At 54.2% G+C, this 21,470-nt stretch overlaps 1 protein-coding gene across 4 annotated transcripts in view; it reads right to left on the bottom strand.

The window, feature by feature from the left end:
• The window catches only part of GDPD5 (glycerophosphodiester phosphodiesterase domain containing 5), an 87,344-nt gene that overhangs the window by 64,064 nt on the left and 1,810 nt on the right, over window positions 1-21,470 (bottom strand). The window contains exon 1 of one of the 4 annotated variants that reach the window (XM_042958306.1): window positions 8,484-8,551. The exons of 2 other annotated variants lie outside the window; for them this stretch is intronic. The gene's annotated coding sequence lies outside the window, so the exon portion shown is untranslated. Of the gene's footprint in view, window positions 1-3,782; window positions 3,988-8,483; window positions 8,552-21,470 lie in introns of those variants that run through there. One more of the 4 variants, XM_042958307.1, reaches the window with a different exon arrangement.

Below are 21,470 nucleotides of genomic sequence, written 5' to 3'. Positions count from 1 at the left end.
CCCGGGATCTGTTCCATTTGGACGCTGTGAAGCTGCACACTAGGCAGGGGTGTTGGAAGGGGAGACCATGAGGGTGGCGGGGGGGGGGGGGTGCGTCCCCCGCAGATGGGGCTGAGGCATGAGGAGGAGGCCATTGAGAGTTCTCTGGCCCTGCCGGCTTCCCTAGGGTTGTCTGCTAGGCTCTTCCAGACCCCTCTGCCAAGGCAGGCACCCTCCCACCCTTCCATCTCCCCTTGCAGCAGAGAAAAATTGCAAAGTGTCCAATATACTAGAAGGGGAGAAAAGGCAAGTGAGTGTGGTTATGCTCGTCACATGCAAAACTGATGCAAACGCCCTGGGCAAACACGCGGGCACGAGTCCCATCATTCCTGCCCTCTCCCTATACCTCCTAAGTCCAGTACTTCCCCCAGTTCTGCTGGTCACACCTCAGAAGCGGCTCCCTCATTAGGGTACTCCAGCCCTTCATATCTCTGCCTGAGAAACAGCCAAGAACTCCCTGGGAGCCACAGGATCAAATCCCATCCGCAAAACTTTTCTCAGCCTGGCCTCCATCCACTCTCCCAGCCCCCCTCCCCCACTTCACCTCAGGGGAGCCCCTGCCACCAGGAGCTAAGTCCAGGCCTCAGGAACTTTACGCTCCACACCTTTACACAGCTCGTTCCCTTTGCACAGAGGGCCCTCCCACTTGCCCCTGCATGTTGAATTCCTAGAGATCCCTCAATACCCAAATGAGAAATGCTACAGTTCATCGAATTGGCTTCCGCATTGGGAATCAGGTCTTAAAATCAGCACATCATGAGTAAATTGTATACGGTCACCCTTGACTATATACAGCTATCGCTTATATACAATGCCTAGTCACTGTTCTAGACAGTTCCCGTGTTTTGACTTACCTAACTCTCACAACTGTGGCAGACTGTATTTTCAAAGACAACTGCAGCAGTAGCTTTCACCCCACATGCGCCTCCCACAATGTTCCTAGGGAGAGGTAGGGTTTAGGCTACCCCCACTTGAATCTGGGGGGTGCTTGGGAGTAATGGCAGAAGTGACCCTATGAGACTCCCAAGGCCAGTTCATCGAATGTGATGCAGCTTCTGTGGAGTTCACTGGGGTACCCCTGCTGGAGTGTTGGGCCACCATGCAGACAACCTGACTGCTCCGAGGCTCCCAGAGGAGCTCACAGATGGAAACGAAGCCCGGAAACTACATAAAGATCAAGAGAGGCCCAGCCAACCTCCAGCTGCCCCAGCTCCTCACTGCTGTAGCCATCATCTGGCTTATAACCATGTCAGAAACACTGAGCCAGAACCACTCGGCTGAGCCCATTAAAAAATTTTTTTTAACGTTATTTTTAAGAGAGAGAGAGAGAGACAGAGTGTGAGTGGGGGAGGGGCAGAGAGAGAGGGAGATACAGAATCTGAAGCAGGCTGCAGGCTCTGAGCTGTCAGCACAGAGCCCAACACGGGGCTCGAACTCACAAACCGTGAGATCATGACCTGAGCTGAATTTGGACGCTTAACCGACTGAGCCACCCAGGTGCCCCTCAGCTGAGCCCATTTTAGATTGCCAAGCTATACAAACTGAGATAATAAAATGGTTGTTCTTATATAAAGTCACTGAATTGCAAGGCGATTTGTAATAACAGTCACTGGAACATCGTTCTCCCCACTTTAGGGAAAAAGTATCAGAGGCAGACAGGTTAAGCAATTTGGCCAAGATCACAGAGCAGAGTCAGGCAATTGGCAGAGACAGGATTGGAACACAGGCAGTTTAGCCCCAGAATCCACACTATTTACTGCTACACCACACTAACTGCCTTCGAGGTCGGCTTGGTCTCCAGGCCCACAGCAGGCCTCGGGGAGTGTTTGCTGAATAGATGACTAGGGAAGGAATAAGCAAATGAACAGGTGAGTGAAAGCAGAGCGTGAGCTCCCAGGTGCAAGGCAGGACCTCAGACAAGCCTGAACCATGCAAAGGAGTCCGACACGAGCCCCTCATCGCTGGGGCAGTGCTGCTGTCCACAGCCCTGGGAGAAGGAGGCCATCAGAGGAGCCCAGCTGATGCTACCTGCCTCTGGCCCTGTACAGAGGAGCCTGAGATGCTCATCTCCCTGCTCCCTGCCTCCCCCAGCCCTGCATGCCACAGGATTACACACAGGCCCCTGGAGAGCCAGTCCCACCTGAGGACCAGGCCTATGGATCCTGGAGACCACAGCAGGAAAGTCCCTGGGCCGGAAGGCTGGAGACCTTAGTTTAATCCTGCCATGGCCACTGTCTGATTGTGCAGACTTGGGCAAGTCTCTGCCCCTCTGTGGGCCCAGGTGCTCTCCTGCTCCACTGCTGTAAGATTCACCAGATGCTGAGCTGGCCTCGTAGAAGGGGGTTAAGGTGGGCTTGGCATGTGGATCCTCTAAACCCCAAAAGGTATCTGTCCCAAGATGGAAAGTGCATGATGAGAATGAATCCCCCCACCCCCGCTTCATTGTCTTGCCGGGCATTTCTACACGCACAATTTCTAATCCCTGCAGCCCCCCTCCAGGCACAGCAGTAAGGGGCGAAGGACTCAGACCCACAGCTCAAGTGATGCTAGAAGCCAGGGTCCAAACCAGGCCGGCTCACCTCCCAAACCCCCACTCTTCACAGTAGCAAGAGGTGACGCAACCCACATGTCCAGTGGCAAATGGATAAACGTGTGGTATGCATGCACCCTGTAATATTATTCAGCCGCTAAAAAGGGAAGGAAACCTTGTCACATGCTACAACATGGACAAACCATGAGGACATTATGCCGTGAAATAAACCAGTTGCAAAAAGACAAACACAGTGTGATCTCACGTATATGAGGTATTTAGAGTAGTCAAATTCCTAGTGGGATGCAGGTTGCCAGGGGCTGGGGGCTGGGGGCTGGGGACTGGGGGGCGGGGGCAGAATGGAGAGTGGCAGTTTCCTGGGTATTTCAGTCTTGCTAGTTGAAAAGTTCTGGAGATCTGTTGTGCAACAACGTGAATAAAGTGAACACTACTAACCTGTACGCTTAAAAGTTATTAAGACGCTGGGGCGCCTGGGTGGTTTAGTTGGTGAAGTGTCCAAGCCTTGATTTTGGTTCAGGTCATGATCTCACGGTTTATGGGTTTGAGCCCCATGTCGGGCTCTGCACTGGCAGCATGGAGCCTGCTTGGGATTCTCTCTCTCTCCTTCTCTGTCTGCCCCTCCCCTGCTCGCTCACTCTCTCTCTCTCTCAAAATAAACTTAAAAAAAAATTATTAAGATGGTAAATTTTAAGTCATGTGTATTTTAGCACAGTTAAAAAAAAAAATCCCCCACTCTTGGGGTAGAGAGGGAGGTTACAAGGGCTTTAGGGAGGGGAGTCCAGGCAGGCTCCACAGAAGTGGGGGGGGGCTTTGAGTTGGGCAGGATTTGGGTAAGTGCAGATGGTTCTGGGGCACTACAGGCTCGCACCTTTGGCCCCTGCTTCCCTCCTTCTCTCCTAGGACCTGGCTGACTCCGCCCCTCAGCCCACAACAGCCCTTCAGATCTGCACACCAAAGCAGTGCCCAAAGGGGAGCAGGCACTGGAAGAAAGAAGGGATTTCTTAAATACCTACTATGTGCTCCCAGCCCACTTGCTTCATGACCCCTATCCTTCTGGGACACGGTCTTCCCATCTGTACAACCAAAGGGTGACCCAGGATTCCTCCCAGTTCTCACACTGGCAATAATCTCTGAGGGGAGAGGGAGGTGGGAGGCACCAAGGACCTGCAGAGAGGGGGACCAGGACACTCACTGTTCAAAAGTCCAGGAATCTGGTGCTGTGGCCTCGTGATCCTGCCCCAAGCAGCTTCTGTCCACTTCACAGAAGGGGAATCTGAGCCCCAATGGGATCTGGTTTTGTTCCAACTCAACAAACAGGTGCCTGCACCTACTCTGTTTGTGACAGGATCACAATTCCTCTTCCCAATCCAGTCCTGGAGTAACATAAAGGAAAGCACAATTCGCGGCACCTGGGCGGCTCAGTCAGTTAAGCATCTGACTTCAGCTCAGACTATGATCTCACAGTTCATGAGTTCGAGCCCCGCGACGGGGCTCTGTGCTGACAGCTCAGAGCCTGGAGCCTGCTTGGGATTCTGTGTCTCCGTTTCTCTCTGCCCCTTCCCTGCTTGTGCTCTCTCTTTCTCTCTCTCTCTCTCTCAAAAATAATCATTAAAATAAAAATGAAAAAAAAAAAAAAGTAAAGCACAATTCATTGCACCAAGACAAGTCCTCCATGCCTAGGGCTTTCTCCAGGAATTGAGACTCTCACCTCTCCCCCGACTCAGGAATCTTTTGCCCCCAGAAGGAACGAGGTGGGACAGTCCTTGGTTCCAATCTCAGCTCTGCCAAGTACTAGCTGGACATCATCCCTATGATGTCCATGAGGACACCTCCCAGCTGCACCCCTCTGAGGGTTGATGAGGCACAGGCACAAACACAGAGCCCAGCAGGGTCTGGCATACAGTAGGCACTCAGTAAATGGCCACCATCGACAGCTCTCTCCTTGAAGACAAAGCCATTTTCGTGGATCTGTTTGCTCCTCTCAGAGGCCAGTTTGTTTGTTTGAACACTTCCCAGAGAGCTTTTTCCCCCAGGAACACTGGGTGATGCTCCCTAGCCAGCCCCAGGGACGAGACGGGAGGAGCAATGAGCCTCACCGATGGAAAAAAAATCAAATCATCATCACGTGGAAACAAGAGAGAAGTCCTGGGGAAGCCCGTGGTGGCCCCAGCACCCTTCACCCACCTTCTCCCTCCTCCACCCAGGAGGACCCACAATGGCCCCAGATCCCGCTTAATAAGCCCCCTGGGCCAGGCTGGGAGGCCTGATGCGATCGGCTGCTACTTAAATCACACAAAGCCTTCTATTCTTAGCTGAGCAGGGGCCTAGTTCCTTGCCAGCTGCCGGTCAGCTCTGTCAGCCCCGTGGTGCAGGCCTGGGGGGTCAATCGTGACCACAAGGAGGTGTCAGGAGGCCCTTGACCTTCCCGAAGCCTGAGGCCTGTGTGAGGGGGCTGCAGAGCACAGCCCTGAGGCCGGAAAGGAAGGTGAGGCTGGGTTCTCTGCCCTGGGCCACTGGCCTGCACCCCGGGCCACCCTCCTGCAGAGCCCCCAAGCACCCACTATGTGTCACTCGTGCTTTTATTCCCCAGTAGAGTTTTATAGGGCATTTCTCACCGGAGTCTCACAACCCTGAGAGTTAGGTATCCATGACCTCCCTTTTATGGGGACGGGGAGACTGGGGACTCACCCTGGGCCACTGGCAAATATGCAGAATCACACCTCACACCCAGGGCTGCCTGGCTGCAGAGCGTCGCCTGTCCCAACAGGAAGGTCCACCACACCTGCTGACCCAGAAGCTCCTCTGCTGGGGTCATCGGTGTGAGAACACGTCTAAGCTGCACTGACCTTTTCAAGGAGCTGAAGAGAAGTTTTCTTTCCCCTGCTTAGACACCACATCATGCCTCCAAAGTCCTGATTTCTTTGCTCTGGGCTATAATTAGATCCTCCCTGAAAATCGGTGGCCTACTATGTGCCCGGCACCTTCCTGGATGTCCCACCTGCTGGGTGTTTTGATCTGACCTTACGGTAGCCTCGTGAGGTTGGCCTTGTCGTCAGCATTTTACAGACGAGGCCGTGTCACAGATCTAAGGTTGCAGGGCACTGCACGGAGCTGGACAGAAACCGGGGTGTGTCAGGCCTTTTTAAGATGGGGGAGAACTGCTGCTTATGTTTACTGGCTCTTCTTTCAATAAACTGCTTAAGTTTACGTTCCCGTTCCATGATATCCTTCCCCCTGCCGGCCCCCTCTGCCCTGCCCCCGTGCCAGCCCAAGCAGAGCCAGCATCTGTGATCCCTCTGGGTGCTGGCTGAGTCCAACTGTCTGCCGGGAGCCCCCCTGCTGGGGCCGGGACACCATCTGGGAGCCTCTCAGGAACAAGGGCATTGAGAGGGACCCTCAGAACTCTGGGAGAAGAGATGCTGGGCAGAGCCCAGTCCTGTCCCCCTGAGCCTCATCATGGGCACAGTGGCTGTGACCAAGGATTCTGCGTGACAAGGTGTAGACCCCCCAAGAGCAAGCAACTAAGCCCTGCTGAAATAAAGCAGCATCCACACCACCAGAGATCTGAGTCGTCCCGACTGACACGTCCTGGCACCAACTGGGAAGTGGAAGGGATGGGCGGGGGTGGGGGGAGGGTGACTGTCTTGTTCTGCCCACGGGCCCCAACCACTCCCCTCCCCACCAGCTACCCAAGGACACAGGCCTGTAGGTGGGCAGGCCCTGTTGGACCCCAGCCCTGTGAACAGGACAGGTAAGCTGGGGAGGGGGGAGTTCCTCACATGCGTTCCCCACCCTTCCCTAGAGACCAGGACCCAAAGCCCTGCAGGCGTCTGGGAAGCAGCTGGGGAGGGGGCGGTATCTGATCCAGCCCCCAGCAGACAGGACGGGCGGTGCTGTCTCTCCTCCTATTGGAATGCACGCAGACACTGGAGTGTAAACACAGCCCTGGCCTGCATGTGCTCCTTGTACATAATTCATGGGCTCCTATGGCTTTGGCCTGGATAAAATGTACTCAGCAGGAGAAACCTGCATGGAAAATGGTATGCGGGGCCCAGGGAGCACTTCCAGGAAAGGAATGAGTGGGCCAGAGGCCTGGGAGATTATAGTGGGCAAGTAAACGTTATTTACAAGACTGGTTTACACATGTGTGGGATAAGTTAGTTTCCTACACGCTTTCACAGACTACAGCTCATTGAATCTTCACAAAAGGTCAGTGTGGAAATTACTATGATTCCCATTTTACAGATGAGGAAACTGAGGCTCAGGGGTTAAGTAACTTATCCATTTTCCCAAAGAAGGAAGAAGCAGAACTTCCTACCCTGCACCAAACAGCTTCAGGTACACAACCCTCAACCATAGGCTGGCTCGACTCCCCTTACCCCCCAGTTACAGCCTGGAGCCTCAAAAGAGCCAGCAAGCAATGAGGACACCGAGGCACTTCATCCTGAGCCCAGTGCCCAACTGCTAAAGAAAGACAGCGAGGAGTGAATTCCAGCAGCAGAGCCAGCTTGACCTCCGCCCCGGCCAACGGGCTGCCCCCTGTCCAGGGAGCCACTGGCCCCTGCCCAGCTAGGGCAGCCCAGCGGACCTCGGGCTAGAGGGGAAATGCTCTGGGTCTTGCCCTACACACACATCAAGAATCCCTGAGAGTCCTTCAAGGCTGGAGGGGAAGTGCTAGGTGACCTTGACTGACATGAGCACGAGCCACTCAAGGTCCAGAGAGGGGGAACCACTTGTTCAAGGTCCCGCAGAAGAGTCTGGCCAGTCCACAAACTGGGCACCGCCAGGTGCCAGACACACTGGGATGAATGCGACATGGTCTGGCCCTCCAGATGCTCCCTGTCAGGTGGGCACATACTCTGCTGGTGTTCGGACCCTCATGATCTGCCTCAGGTAGCTTCTCCAGCCCCATCTCCAACAAACCGCCTTTCCTCCCTCTTCCCCCACCACCCTGGCTCCTTACAGCACCCCGAAGACGTAACCCACCCGTTGCCACCTTTATACCTTTGCTCAGGCTCCTGTCTTCCCAGGATGCTTGCCCACCCCCTCACCTCCCACTATAACCTCTGTGCTTCTTTGCAGAGCCTCACTCAAGATCCCCCAGCTGCCCTTGCCCACTCCCTCCCTCCTTGCCTCCTCTGAGCCTCCCCACACTCCTGACCTCCCTGACAACATCTGTTCACTCTGCCCAGGGTAACTGTTCCTGGAACTGGCTCACTCACACCCCTCAGGACCTGGGACTAAAGACCCCGACGAAATGAACTTCACACACCCACCCACCACAAAGACCCTGAACAGTTTAGAAGAACCACTTATTCCTTTTAAGGCTTGTATTTGTCTTTCTTTAAAAACCCTTCGTGGGCACGGGGAAATGAAATGGAAGGTTCTTAGTCAGACGCATCTTGGCATTTCCAAATGCTGGCTCTGTGCCTGGCACACAGTAGATGTCTGAGATATGGTCGCATGGTGGACGAAAGAATAAAAATATCTCCACCTTGCACTTCCTCCCGCTGCCTGAACCTCCGCCATTATTATCAATTCTGTCCTGGGGCTAAACCATGTTCCCTGTGATCCTCTTTCAAAATGCAAACAGCCGGGGGCAAGAAAGAAGCTCTAGCTGGAGGCTTCCGGTACAAAATGAGAAAGTACGGGTTTGCTGATCTGGCTCTTCCCAAAGTGTTCTCTCTAGGCTATTAGTCCCAGACCCTGCTTGGTGACAAAGGAGTTGCATGCTGAAGCAAGCCTGGGAGTTGGGAAAGGCTGGCGGCGTACCGCACCACCTGTTGGGAGACTAATTTACATCAACACATTAAAAGCCCTGAGAAGTCCTGTTTCGATTTATGTGACCTAGCATGTCTCGAATTTGTATGCTCATGCGTCCCGGGACCCTTACCCTTGCCGGGAACTAGGGCTCCTCAGAGCAGTTTGGGAAGTGTGGACTGGATGGTGTGAGCAGGTCCACTGCAGGCCGAGGTATGCGCGCTGAAAGGGTGCTTGTGTCTGGCATACAGCCAAGGCCACATTTCCTCGTGCTGACCATTGTACAGAGGCACAGGTCTGGCCTAAGCCATCACCAGTGATCTTTTGTGACAGAAGCAGAAAATGAATGGGGCATCATACAGCTTACAGATGGAGGACAGAGGAGAGGGAACAGGTGACAGGCCAGGCTGGAGACCTGAGTTCCCACTGCAATTCTGTGCTCACTGCTGGCTACTGGGCAGGAGACCTCATCTTGCTGAGCTTTGCTTTAATCATCCACAGAACCGGGCTAAAGCCATTCTCAGGGCTGTTGTAAAGACTCGGTGTGGTAATGCACTCAGAGGCAGATCATAAACTGTAGGTCCTGTACTGGCATTTGCTATGTACACATCATTATTTCCCTGCGTGCACTGCCAGGAGGGTGTGGTCATGTCTTGACTGATCACAAGCCACTGCAGAAGTCCTCCATCAGGACGGACGGACGGACGGATGGATGGAATCCCTAGCAAGACCCAGAATCAACAATGGCTGTTGAATGACTGAATGAATGAACGAACGAACAAACCAATTCCAATAAGTTCGGTTGTCCCATTTCTTAGCCCCTACCTTAACTGGTAGAAGCCGTAAATCAGGAAAGACACATGGCGCACGAGGGAAGAAAGGTGGTGGACTGCTGGAGGCAGCAGAATGAAGGTCAAGGTGAGAAGAGCCAGAAACCTGCAAAAGCAGACCCTACGGCAGTCAAGCAGGCGCAGCAGCCCAGGGTCACTCGGCTCAGGGCCAGCAGGATTGAGTGCTCCCAGCACCACAGTGAGTGCTCGCAAGGCCCTTCCCGGAGAGGTTAACCATGTCGGCATTGTGCAGGGAAAGGAAGTGACCAATCCTTTTCACAAGGTTTCCAACCCAAACTATGAAAGGGTTGTTTTTAAAGGGGATGAGGGAGAAGGAAGCTTTAGGGACACAAGCCTTGGCTGCCTGGAAAAACACATTTTTACACAAACTTATCAACATAGTCATGCACAGGACAAACATTTTTAAAGTGCCCGCTGCGTGCCAGGCAAGTGCTGGTAGGCACTTGGGCGGGGGAGGGTATACTCAGGGCCTCATCAGACAGCAGCAGACAGCATCACACGTTGAAGACTGGATAAACGAGGTGTCGGGTCACTTGAGGACAGAAAGGGAAGTGCTGGAGGAAAAAGCCACACACAGGAAGTCTGGAGGACCAAGCTAGATCACCGTGTGACCTCAGGCAAATCACCTTCCTTCTCTGAGTCTCCATTTTCCCATCTATAAAGTGGGGCTGATGATAAATATCACGAAAACTACTATATTGCACCAGGCACTGGGCCAGTGGTCATAGACTTTATCTCACCCAGTGTGCACAGCCAGCAAGACAGCCATTGCTATTTGTTGTGGGGAATGACTGTCCCTTCCACAGATAAGCAAACTGAGGCTCAGCTGGTTACTCACTTGCTCGAAGGCAGAGAGTTGGTGGGAGCTGGAATTTAAACCTGGGTTTGTCAGATTCCAGAGCTCACCCTCTCCTGCCCTCCCAGACGAGTCCCACGCTGCCTCTCACTGATTGCCATGAGGATTCAGTGACATTGTGGATATCAAAGTGCTTTATAAAGGTAAACTATTAGGTATCCAAAGCCAACAAGAAATGAGTCTTGATTCCTCTGTAAAACCAAACGCTGAAGTTCACAGGGGCATTCAGAACTCAGGGCTCCCGGGCTCCTAACCCCTCTGCCTCCTCCGTTCCTTGGCCAACTTCTTCCCAGAACCCCATCCCAGGCTGCAAACAGCCTTGCTCAGACCACCTGGCTCCCCTGCGCTCCACCCTGCCGAGGACCTAGAGGGCACATGAGGCCTAGAGGGCACATTCTGCCACGGGGGCCCCCGCAGAATCAGGAGCTCCAGGCTCCTTCACCACTCCCCGCGGACAGGCTGGGGGGCCTCGGGGCCAGTCTCCTCATCTCTCTGAGCCTCGGGTTCCCCCTACACCATGAGGGATTAAAGCAGACTTCATGTGGGAAAAGATATTCTCCACGGTGGGACTCAAGAAACGTGACTGACCTTTAGCTGGGTGAGTGCAGCAGGGTGGGTAGGAAGAGATTCAGGCTCTCAGAATCCCCGAAGAGGAGGGTACTTACCCCATCCACCAGAAATCCCCCATCTAACCTTGAAATCACTGCCTGCCCTTGGGAGCCCTGGTCGGAGAGTGGACTCGGCTCTTACCACCACCGGCCACCAGCAGGACCCTAATCTGCTGGCTTCCCGGGTTGGCTGGGGCCCAGGTCGGGGAGAGGGAGGAAAATGGTCTTTAGGCAGAACCACATACATCTTCACCGGAGAGAGCTGAGCCCCAGGCACAGACATCCTCACTGTGGCTCAGAGAGGCTGCTAACTGGCTTCAGGCCACACAGCAAGACGGGCCAAGTGGGTACCAGGACCCAGGCCTTCTAGGCCCAGCTCAGGACTCTCTCCACTGCCCCAGAGTCATCCCTTTGGGAACATGGATTGAGCACAGAAAGGAAGAGTAGTGTGAACAGTCAGGATGATGCACCCACCCCCACTGCACGGTGGTCAGGAGGCGCTGGCCATTGACAGCTCGGCCCCTAAGCCACAGGGTGAAAACCAACACGCAGCCTCAGTGCAGGTACTGACGGGGCACATTTGTATAGAGCACGGACTCGGGCCTCTGCAGAGCCTTCAACAGGGAGGAGGTTCTAGTTACAGCACAATGGATCTCAGTTGAACACAAGAAAGAACTTCCTGAGGCAGCATTAAAAAGGGACAAAGACAGCAGGATGAGGATGACTGTGGCGTCTCCTCTAAAGTAGAAGATGCGATCTCGTCCGTCACGTCATTTTCGCTTTGAAACAGATCTGGAAGGGAAGTGCTACTGCCCTCATTTTACAGGTGAGCAACTGAGGCTCAGAGAGGTTAAGTGACCTGCCCAGTGTCTTCAAAGTTCTGGTCAAGAGAGGCAGAGCTGGGCTTCAAAGCCAGGACTGACCTGGAAACCTGCACACCTCCCCTCATTGCCACACCCACCTTGGGCCTCTATGCCCGAGCCTCCTCAGACGCCCAGGGGTGTGTTATGGGTGATGCACAGCATTCCGGTCAGGGAGGCGAGGGAGTGCTCAGCGGCGGCCAGCTGCAAAGAAAGGGCTCTGCGTTCTAGGTCTGCCCAGCTGCCCCCAAGACACCATCGCTGGGGGCCTCATGGGTGCTTTCCATGCAATGGACCCCGACAGATTTTCCATCTGACCATGCCTCCAGCACCCTGCTTGGCAGGAACCTCACGCTCTCCCCAGATCCCACACTCGGGCACCCCTTCACAGGGCCTTGTAGTGTTGGCCCAGCACCCCCTGCATCATCTGTCCCAGGCCTGCCTGGTCCCACACTCCTCTCACCTGGTCTACATAGGCTCTCTAGAGCCACCTGAGCTCCGGGTGGTGTGGCTCATTCTGGGTATTAAAGGCTGATGTCAGAGCCACTATTGGCTGCCCAGCTCTAAGGACAGCATGTAAAGTGGCTACCCCAGAGCCACCTGAGCTCACCTGACACCAACCTACCCATAACCTTTGCCTCACTCCACAGATTAGGCTCTCCCTGGCAAGGCCACTCTGGAAGCTACCCACAGCCTGATTTGGGGGATGAGACGTGGACCAAGGCAGGCCTCTTGGGTCCCTGACTTCTCTGCGGCAACAGGGTGGAGGAGAAGCCTGACTCCTCCAGCCACACTCAGCACTTTGCATGTCACAGCCCCAGCCCTGTGAGTACTTACCCCAGTCCACAGATGGGGAAACTGAGGCTTGATAGAACGAGAAGCCATTCCTCCCAGGACATGGTTTGCAGCAGAGGACTGTGGCGGGGGGGGGGGGGGGGGGGGGGGCAGATGGCTGACAGGTGAAGGTCCGCAGTGTGGCAAGGCTACACGACACTCTGTTCCTTGTCACTGGAACAGAGTCTAGACTGAGGGTGGTGACAGTCCCTGCCCCATACTGATGGTCCAGCCACACTGTGAGTTCTGGGCTCCCACTATATTATTTGTGATCACGGTAAAGGCTGTCATTTGCTGGCTGCTCCCTGCTCGCCAGGGACTATTCCTGGTACTTCACATTTGTTTGTTCATTTGCTCATCACAACAACCCTCTGAGTACTCTCCGTTATCCCCATTTCATAGATGAGGAAATCAAGGCCCAAGAGACTAGGGGCACATTGTCTAGTTCCCCCGCCTCTATGGCAGAGTCAGGATTTTAGGAGAAAGTCTGGTTTTGGAGCCTGTGTTCTAACCACTACCCCACACTGCCTGACAAAGAGGGACAGAGACACAGGTCGTTCAGGTGATCGGGCTGGAGAAAACTCAGAGCCGGGTCCTCTCAGGACCCGTGGGGATGGAACTGGACACAATGGCAGGCTCGGTGGGCAGGGGCCTGGGCACCAATCTCAAAGGGGTACTAAGGCACTGGAATGCTTTGGTTTGTCTCTGGTGTAGGGGCCAACACCCCCTTCATAAGGGATATGCCCAAGTAACAAGAGATGATCCTTCAACTGAATCCTAAGGAGGGTGGCTACCAGACTCCACGGCTGTTGATCGATGGAGTGAGGAATACGTCCTGTTTGCCACTCTGGGTCCACTCCCCGCCCTGCTGGGGGCCCGGAAGGCTGATCTTAGTGGACTGCCTTGGGCTCCGTGCCACGGGATTCTGGGTAGGTTCACCCAGTGGGAAGCCCCAGTGGGAGACTGGAGGAAGGAAGAGAGAGAGTTGAGGTTTCTCCCCCCTGGGTCTCCTGAGCTGACCGGTTCCCTTTACTGCAGGCCGCGGCCCTGGTCCATATCGCTGACCACTTCCTCCCCTTGCAACTTCAGCCCCCTTTAGGCCTGAATGGCTCCCAGGGGCTGTGAGCTCTGGGTGCTGCACACTCCTTTGTTGGTTTGCCACACCCCTATTTATTGCCGGAGCAGTTCATCTTGGGCTGATACTCTCTCTCTGGTTGGGCCAGAGCAGGGGAGATCAAGCACTACCACCACCAATGACCCCCTTTCTGCAGCCTTCTCCCCAAACAGCCCTCGGAATCTCTTCTAAATAACCATGGAACAAATGATTAAAGCAGAGCAGTTTACAGGGGTGCCGTTACTGTTACTCTATACACAGGCCTCCGTTGTCTCGGCCTGGGCCTGGCCCAGCACACGGAGCAGGCTGGAGGCCAGGGCAGGACCAGACCAGGGAAGGAAGGAAGGAGCAGGAGGCAGAGTTCGGCTCTTATGGAGGACAATCGATGACGGTTCCTGAGTGTATACAGCAGGCACTAAGCTTTATACACTAAGCACTTCATTTACTTCTCACAACAGCCCATGAAGTGCATCCTATTCACGCATTTTACAGAAGAGAAAACTGGGGCTCAAAAAGCTGAAATGACTCACCCAGGGTCATACTGCCGGGGAGTGACAAAGACAGGACTCAAATGCAAGCTTTTCCACCGGCAAAACCCATGCTGGTAACTGCCTTGAAATAATTTCATTGAACTGGCTTCCAACAGAGGCAGCTGACTTAAATGGGGTCAGTTATTGGTGAGGGCCAGACAGAGGCCTTCAATGTCTCCCCCATACCCTCCCCTAGATGGAAGGGAAAAAAAAAATCTTCTGACATTCTTCCGTTCTCCCAGGTGGGACGGGGCCCCAAGCGGGCGGTGCCATTGGGTGTCCAGGTTGGAAAAACAAGCAGATTCAGACAAAGCTTCATTGTGAAGGAGGGCTCGATGCTTTGGCCATTAAAACAAATCCCAGCAAAACAAAATGCCTGCTGCCTTATCTTATCTCTTACAGAAGGGGGGCAGGAAAGGGCTCCAAGACAGGGTGTGGATCCCTCCCCATACCAGCCTCCATCTAAGAGACCCGGTCTCCGTGGTTGCAGCAGGAGGAAAGAGCACCACCGGGGGGCGGGGGGGGGGGGGGGGGGAGTCCAGAGTCTAGGTGTAGCCCTGCTCTGCCACTGTCTGTGACCTTCTGCTGCACCAGTGCTGACGCTTTCTGTGCATGGCTTCGTGTGGTCTCCACAGCCATTTCAGAGAAAGATGATTGCTATTCCTATTTTCAAATGAGGACACCGAGGCTCAGAGAAGACACCCAGCTAGGCAGCAGAGGAGGGTTGGAACCCAGGCTTCTCAGACTGCAAAGTCTTTCCACTCCCCTGTTTCTCCAGGCAGGGAGGTCCCGGGAAGAGCGGTACCCCAAAGGAGGGAGCAGCCTGGAAGCAATGCGCTCCTTATCATGGGGCTGTGCAGGTATCATCCTGAGGACACTGAAGATGCATCCCACAGAGGGTGGTGGGTGGTTGTCAATCCTGGGGAGCTGACACCACCTAGGAAGCTTTAAAAACTGCTGAGGCCTTGGTTGTCGGCCCAGGCAGGACTATTAAAAGTTCCCTAACGATTCTTGGGGCGCCTGGGTGGCTCAGTCGGTTGAGCATCCGACTTTGGCTCAGGTCATGATCTCGCGGTCCATGAGTTCGAGCCCCGTGTCGGGCTCTGTGCTGACAGCTCAGAGCCCGGAGCCTGTTTCGGATTCTGGGTCTCCCTCTCTCTCTGACCCTCCCCCATTCATGCTCTGTCTCTCTCTGTCTCAAAAATAAATAAATGTTAAAAAAAAAAAATTAAGGGGCACCTGGGTGGTTCAGTCGGGTGAGCGTCTGACTTCGGCTCAGGTCATGATCTCACAGTTTGTGGGTTCGAGCCCCACATCGGGCCCTGTGCTGACAGCTCAGAGCCTGGAGCCTGCTTCGGATTCTGTGTCTCCCTCCCTCTGCCCCTTCCCCACTCATGCTTTCTCTCTCTGTCTCCCAAAAATGAATGTTAAAAAAATTTAAAAAAAAAATTAAAAAAGAAAAGTTCCCTAACGATTCTAGTGTGCAGAAAAATTTGAGAGTCATGGGCCCAGATGTGCCCACTAGAGCGTCTTCTACCCTAAAGGCTCCCTACCCGCCTCTTGGAGAAAGGTTTATTACTCTGAGTCTATTTTACAAGAGGGACACAAAAATGGGCAAAACACAACGGATGAGGTCACGTCCCCAAGGCCCCACAGCCAACCACAAGTGCAGGCAGCAAGGGATCTCTGACTTCAGGGTGTCTCAGAGGCAAACTCCTTCAAGATACTTGGGGATCCTGGCTCTTGTCAGTGGAAGAAAACTTTCTCTTGGAGCCTCTTGGGTGCGAGGATGAGACAAATTCTTCACGGCATTTTTTTTTTTAACCGAGTCCACTTATTTAAAAACCTAAAAGCTATAGGATCAATGCTGGAAGACACCTCTACTGGGTGTGAGCAAGGCCTGGTTGTTCTTTTCTCTAGGAGATTTGGTCCCAGGCCTGGGAAGGGCTGAGACTCTTAGACCTCAGCCCACATTTCCTCCCTACCTGCCTCCCTCGTGCCCTCACAGCACAATGTCACAGATGGTGAGACAGCGTGTGGTTGGGGGGGGGGGGGAGAGGGAAACCTGTGGGGTCCAGCAGACGCACATGTGTGTGTTAAATGATATCTTCACACTCAGCTCTGGGAACACCACCTGCAGGAAGCCTTTCCTGACACCCTCCTCACCCAGCACTGGACAACCCCGCCCCCCCCAGCCCCCCTCCCCCCGCGCCTTCCCTGCCACATTCTGTCACACGCGGTGTTGTCGCTGCTTCTGAGCCCTCCCCTCCCTACCAGGCCATCCATTCATTACACGGAGCAGCTGCCCTTAGCCTGGGACTCATTCCATAGGCCTTTCCTGAGCACCGGATCTCTGCCAAACTCCGTGCTAGGTGCTAGAGACAGAGCTAATGACAGCTGGCATGCATCGAGTGCTTATTGTGTGCTAGGTATTTTCTGAGTGCTTTGCATGTATAATTCATTTACTCCTCACTACAACCTTATGCATCAGATGCTGTAATTGTCACCATTTTACAGACGGGGAAACTGTGGCCCAGAGAGATTAAATCACTTGCCCAAGTCACATGTCTAATAAGTATGTGCACTTGGCTGTGGTCTCAGCATGACTCTATATCACCATCCCTAAACGTTGATGGGACTGGCCCCACCCCAGGAGGTCACTCTTCACAATCTGGAAGTTTTGTATCTGTGTGCTTACTTGTTTAATGTCTGTTTTCCCCGCCATAGACCAAAATCTCCAATCAAACTACATTTTGGGTTTTTTTGTTTATTTGTTTGAAAATATTTATTTATTTTGAGAGTGAGAGAATGGGAGAGGGTGAAGGGGGAGGGAGAGAGAGGGAGGGAGAGAGGGAGGGAGACAGAGGGAGAGAGGGAGACAGAGGGAGAGAGGGAGGCAGAGAGAGGGGGGAGGGGGAGGGAGAGAAATGGAGAGGGAGGGGGAGAGATGGAGAGGGGAAAGGGGGGAGAGAGAGAGAGAGAGAGAGAGAGAGAGAGAGAGAGAGAGAATGAATATCCTGAGCAGGCTCCACGGTGTCAGTGCAGAGCCCAACTTGGGACGTGACCTCACGAACCATGAGATCATGACCTGAGCCAAAATTAACAGTTGGGCGCTCAACCAACTGAGCCACCAGGCGCCCCTCAAACTACATTTCGCATGTGTCTGTATGAGATTGAGAGAGAAACATACACACGGACAACCAGACAGAGAGACAGGAAAACAGAGAGACCAAATGAACACTGCTTCCCTTTAAGAAGGACTCACTCTCTGCCGGGCATCTCCTACCTGGACTCAGACGGCCCCTCCCAATTGGGCCATTCCTGCTGCTGGAGCCTGAGAAGAATCAGGTCCCCAGATACCCTGGTGCTGCCCCGTGCCCGGAACTTAGCTCCGAGCCTTCCGTGTCTGACAGCTGCCTGCTCCTGGGAAGGCGTGGGAATCTCAGCTCTCTGACAGAGTCCTCCTCAGGCAGCAAAGTGTCCTCCTCCGGCAAGTCCCCCTGCCACCTGGCACACCCTCCCGCCTGGCACCACTGGCTGGACCCTTTAATCAGCTTCTTCCCGAGCCACTCCCTCACGGGGCTGCCGAGGGGACAGGCAAGTGGTCTCAGGCCGACAGAGTACCTGCCCGTGTGCCGGGTCTGGCCGGGCACCTCACCCCTCTCATCTCACTGAATCCCCACAACACTATTATTATCAGCCCCACGTTACAGGGAAGGACGCAGAGGTACAAAGGTTGAGCGGCTTGCCCAAGGGGCAGCTTGAACTGCCAACCAGGGGAATGCTGCTTTGTGCCAGGCACTCGGTCAGGAGGGGAGGACCAGGGTGGCCGAGAATCTAGTTCTGACAGGCTGGCGAGGGAAGCAGGCCCACACAACCCCTCTCCACAGACCACAGTCAACGAGTGAGCGTGCGGATCTGCCCAGAAGGAGGCTTAGATTCTGCCTGCTTGGGAGGAGTCGTGGAAGCTTCTAGGAGGAGGCATCTTCAGGCGTGGCTAGAATCCTCACTGCTCTACCCCCATGACCACCACAACAGGAAGAAGGGCCGGCCTCGGCCTACAAAGTTCTGGTGCCCAGTGAGGACTTGCCACCACCTGGGAGGCTGCGAAGGAAGGAGAGAAGGAGGTGCCCTGCCAATGACCCCACTGTGGCTGGGCCAGCCGGGCCCCAGCCCTGCCAACCTGGCCTGGCCCGGTCGGCTCCCAATCACAGGGTCTTCTCTGCCCAGCTAATGACCATGCTGCCAGCAGCTCAGGCCGCCACCCCCTTCAGTGGAGGCAGCAGCTAACTACAGAGCCTGCTGGCCCAGACGGTGGCCAGGCCAAAAATCACAGCTGCCCGTCATACCACATCCTCTGGCCCTGATTACTGTGGTCTCCTCCTCCACCTTCTAGAGTCACAGAGGACACTGCAGAAGGCTGCGGCTCCGGGGGCTCAGACACCACCCCACTCACCACAGACATGGGAAAACAGGACCACCGAGGGGGGCTGATTCACCTCAAGTCGCATAGCCAGGGTCTGGATACCTGGCCCTTCCTTAGCTTTGAGAAGAAAGTTTCTTTCCGGGCTTTTTATATGCAAAGTATGCTCTCGAGGTACTCAGGTAGAGCGGAGGAGACAGGCGGCCTGTTCAGCCACTGATAGGAGCTTGATTCCTCACTCCCCACTGTCTAGCTGTGTGACCTTGAACAAGACCACGACGTACCTCTCTGAGCCCCAGTTTCTGGGTGATAACAGGAGCTACTTTCCAGAGTTGTGAATGAGAGTACCTACAAAGTACTTGGCACAGCGGTTCAGAAGTACTCAAGGGCATTAGCTACTGTTCATATCACCAGCATAGCGTTATTAAGTGCGTATGCAGGCACATTTCACTGACTGTAAAATGTGATGCCGCGGTAGGTATTATTTATTACTATTACTGTGAAGTGTTACAAATTCAGAGGAGATGTGACCGGAGGGTTAGGTAATCCAGGAATGTTTCTGGGGGGAATTTATGACCTGAGTTAGGCCTACACAAACGGGGAGGTGAGCAGAGAAGCAGGGAGGTCGGGATGCTGAGAGGAACCCCATAAGCAGAGGGCAGCACGTGACCGGTTCGGGAGACTGTGAGAAACAACAAGCCAGAGGTCTGTGCAGTGGCTGCGGTGGGCAAGGCCTGGAATGCACAACAAAGGGGCCTGGTCTGCCTTTTACAGTCAAGAAAGAGCCACAGAGGGTTCTCAGTGAGGACTCCACGTGCTTTCTGAAGTGTGAAGTTTGTCGGGCATTCAAGGCCTTGTACCATCTGGCCACCCATCCCTTTTTTTCCCACATGCCTCACTGACCCCACAAACCCCAGTATTACTACTCCAGAGTTCTCCCCACCTCTCTGCCTTCTACACCATCCCATCCACCCTGCTACTAGCCCACCCCATGCTTCATGTTCACGATGAAGCACCCTTCTACCAAGTACCCATCACACCATGTGCTTTACATATATGACCTCACAGTCACCCATAACGTCTCTGGTCTCTGATTTTACCGAGGACGAAACAGAAGCCTGGCAGGATGGTGTCTCACTCGCTGTCTCACAGTAGGTGGCACAGCCAGGATTCAATTTTGAACTGATGTCAAGACCCCTACTCACTATAGCAAACTGCCTCTTGTCCCAGCCCACAGAGCCTTCTGAAGCCTTCTGGGTTACTCCAGCCTCAAAGCCTCTGCCTGCCAGCCCCTAGCACTCATTTGGAATCACAGGCCCACGACTGGATCCTAGCACACCTAGCTTGCTTTTCATTGTTTCCTGCAGGTCTATGTTGCTCCCACCCCCAACAGGAAAAGAGCCATGGTTGATGATAGGTCACTTGCTTCCCATGCTGTCCCCTCCCTCCATATCCAAGACTAAGTCTAATAGCACTGATAGGAACCACCCACCTGCTCTGGTAGGATTCAGAGGTTCAGCTGAGCACAGAGCAATTTCCCTGAGCCTGCCTCCCATTTCATGAGGGGAGCCATAAATTATTCACTGCACCTTTGTGCCTAGGAAGGCCAGACAAGGGGCCAGGGGGAATGAACACCAGCTCCTCCCAACCCCAGAAGCCAACAGCCCTGGGGTGGGGGTGGGAGGTCAGAATCCGGAGCCCCTAGCCAGGGTCTCGAAGCAGATTCCGGAGGGCTGTGGAACAGGGAAGCAGCCAGGGGAGCATGACCCATACAGGAGTCCCAGCTGAGCAAACCCCAGTCTGTGAGCCTGCAACGGTAGCCTACCTTCTAATCTAAGGCAGATCTGAGAATTTTCCTGGTCAAAATTCAAGCTTTCTTTCTTTATAGAGAAGGAAATAGATATCTGGCCAAGCACTATATATTTGCATCTTATTTAATTCTCACATCAACCTTGTAAAAGCGAAATTCCAATTTACGGGGAAGCCAGTGCTCTTGAGTAAAGTGCATGTGGCCCAGAGTAAAGTGCCCAGCGGGAAGCAGAGCAGATTCAGCCCACCTGGTCTGACTTAGCTGTCTGCCTGCGCTGTTTAGTCCACCCAACTGGGAGCTAGTCGTCCCACTGCCTTTTCCATCTGGGTAACTTCCAGAGCACCTGGTATGAATTGACGCTCAGTTCCTGAATTAAACTCCAAGGCCCTGGGCAAGTAAGTGGCTTCATCTCTCTGGGCCTCCGTTTCCTCCACATGGCAGCCATTAGTAACAAGCCCAGTCCTGGCAAACACAAAAATCTCTTTAGCACTTGACAGTTTGCCAGATGTGATGGCCCCATTATCTGAGCAGGTAACACACAGCCTGCCTTGACCCCATTTTACAGGTGAGGCCTGGAGACATGCATGCATCTGAGAGGTCCCAGGTGGCCCCCCAACCCCCATCCTGCCTCACACTCCAGGTTCCAGGTTCTTTCTACCACACCATGAAATGAGATCACAGGTGTGAAATTATCTCATCAAAGGGGAGCTTTGTTTAGATGTAGGGATTATAATGAGAATTTGAATCCCCATGGATGGGAGTTGGGGGGGGGATGCCAAGCCCCTCTGTGACCCTCTCTTTCGGTGCCCCCCAACCCCTCCACCCCCAGGGACTGAGCTTCCAGCCTTCATCTGACCTCTCCACCCTCCTCCACCTCCCAGGGGCTTTCCAAGGGGGTTTCCCCAGACACCAGGAAGCTGGGCACAGCAGGGGTTAACTACTCCCAGCCAAGGCCACAGGGCTCAGACCAAGGCCACGTCCCCTCCCCCTCCCCACTCAGAACAAGAACCTACAGAGCTCACGCCAAGCTATCTTTCACAACACCCCTCTTTCTGCATGGCCCCAGGGGGCAATAGAAGGAGCCCCTGCCTGGGAATCCAGACACCTGGGACTGTGCCCCTAGCCCTGGCAGCCCCAGCCTAGAGACCCTAAGCAAGTCCCTCCCCTCCCCTCCCCTTCTGGGCCAGAGGTGTCTGGCAGGTTCCCTTGCCTAGGGGAAGCTGGGGTCAGACCT

This window comes from Panthera tigris, chromosome D1 (assembly GCF_018350195.1).
Source record: "Panthera tigris isolate Pti1 chromosome D1, P.tigris_Pti1_mat1.1, whole genome shotgun sequence".
NCBI lineage: Eukaryota > Metazoa > Chordata > Mammalia > Carnivora > Felidae > Panthera > Panthera tigris.
The sequence above is the reverse complement of the archived record's forward strand: the minus strand, read 5'-3'. Positions and strand labels throughout refer to the sequence as shown.